The sequence below is a fragment of the Eimeria mitis genome, genomic scaffold (assembly GCF_000499745.2).
Source record: "Eimeria mitis Houghton genomic scaffold, Emh_scaff360, whole genome shotgun sequence".
Lineage (NCBI taxonomy): Eukaryota > Apicomplexa > Conoidasida > Eucoccidiorida > Eimeriidae > Eimeria > Eimeria mitis.
The window spans coordinates 523-2,546 of record NW_013571943.1 but is presented as its reverse complement, the minus strand read 5'-3'; positions in this window follow the sequence as shown (position 1 = coordinate 2,546).

The window sequence follows — 2,024 nt, the reverse complement described above, 5'->3', positions numbered from 1 at the left end:
CATTGCGGACCACAGAGGGCAAAGGAAGGAAAAAGTGAAGAAGCGACGTTATTTTACCCCTTCACACTATCATACTTCTTAGAGACTCTTTTCCTATCTATATGTTGCGGGATTTCCCCAAATGCTCATCTATACATGCAGCCTGGCGCAACTGTTCGAAGCAATTTCGATGTTTTTGAAGAGTTTCGCGAATTCCTTGTGGGCAACCAAGGTTCTGACCACTCCTGTTGAACCATTCACAGATTAGTGGCTACCGGACCCCTTAAACATAGACTTTGTGCGCTACTCTTGCGCAGAATGTCACGCTTTCAAGGGACATTTGATCAGAATGAACTCTTCTCTACCGGTAGGCCTAGTTTGTCACGACTTCGCGAAGCGAAAATTAAGGTTGAGAGTTGTGTAAAGAAGAACAAATACTGCGCCGCACGCAGATGGAGGCTGACAGGGTTTCAAGGAATCCCTTTATCGAGCGGCAGGAATCACAGCTGCGCTCTAGCTGGGGATCCCCGTCCCAAGGGAGTGCCTGTGTCCCCTCTCGCCAGTAATGAGGCATCAGCAATCTCCAGGAAAAAGCAACGAAAGAACGGTGGACAAAGACGCACCACGAAGCTTCCTTTTTGAGAAGTAGGGAATCCCCGCATCCCAATTTGTCCCCCATTGTGTGTGTCTCTGTCCATTCTCGCTTGCTACTACCTGCTGGATCCAAGGTATAACCTTCTTCTCCTGCAGTACGCGTTGCCCAGAATATTTAGTGGGGCATCGCATCGGTTGTCTGCAGCAACTAGACTTTGTGCGTGAATTTGCCTGATTGTGTTGCTTTCTGCGTGTGCAGGGGAAGCAGAGTGCTGCGTAGCAGGCAATAGTAGCAGGCATTGGTGGTACTGGTGCAAGAACGAGCCGCAATGATATGCACGGGCAAAGCGGCTCAAGGGCATGCGGCTGACGATGTGTCTCGGCGGTAAGTGAAATGAAGGAAGCTGGGGGTATGCCTCGTTGTTTAGACAATGTAAAAACCTGCCCATATATTAAGATTAAAACAAGTTGTAATCCTTCCCATTGTCTGGAAAAATAAAACCAGCGAATAGCTGTCGAATGGCTGGTGCCTTTAGGCAGAAAATGGCGTATGTGGCGTGCAAGAACTTTTCTACAATCGTCTGCGGCTTAGGGTGTGCCTCTTAGAAGACCTATCCGCAGCCATCGCTCGGATAAGAGCAGAGAGATTTTTCTCGATACGCTATTCGCCTTTTCATGCACTTCCACTTGCAATATTTTTTGCAAATTTGAAGACGTGGGGAAGGTCGAATGAAGTGCTGGACACACCGGAGCAGATGTTTCTCTAATTGCTTCACAAACGCAGGTTTTGGCTGTACGACAACAACTACTGTAGAATGCCTTCCACCCATCTCCTCCAGTACTGTAGGCGCGGCAAGGCGATCGAGAGCCGTGAAGATGTTTGTGCAGCTCTGCTACATGCAACTTCCCGTAACGACGCAATCTCTCTCCTTTTGTCGCTCTTTAAAGGCGCCAGGAACATGGGAAGTTTCTGGGGGTGCATCTCTCCGCCGGATGGTGCTGCCGGTAGAAGCAACTGGCTAAGTAGGCAGTTCACCCGCGCCAGGCCCTTGCGTAACAGCTGGAAAGTAAAGCTTTTGTACGTTTACCGTCAGGGATTCGTCTACATGTGGCGGCTTTCAGTGCTTTGCAGGCAACCTAAGCCAGTGTGAGGCTCGAGGGGTTTAGCTTTATGCAGAATAGTGCACGGCTGCTCATTGGGCACATGAACAATATGGAAGGCAGAGGGGACTGAAGAATTGGAAGGCTCTCGATGATATGTCAATTGTGGATTGGCATTACATCAGTTTCTCGTGTTTGCTGTTGTTTTTGGCTGAGTAACGTCTTCGTTGGACTTTGCCTGGAAGCGGTTGCCCTGCAGTGTTCGTGGCCAGTCTGCGAAGCGCTGTTGGGTTTGTAGACCTTGAAATACGGCGTCAATGCATAAAACAAACATTTGTAGATGTGACCCT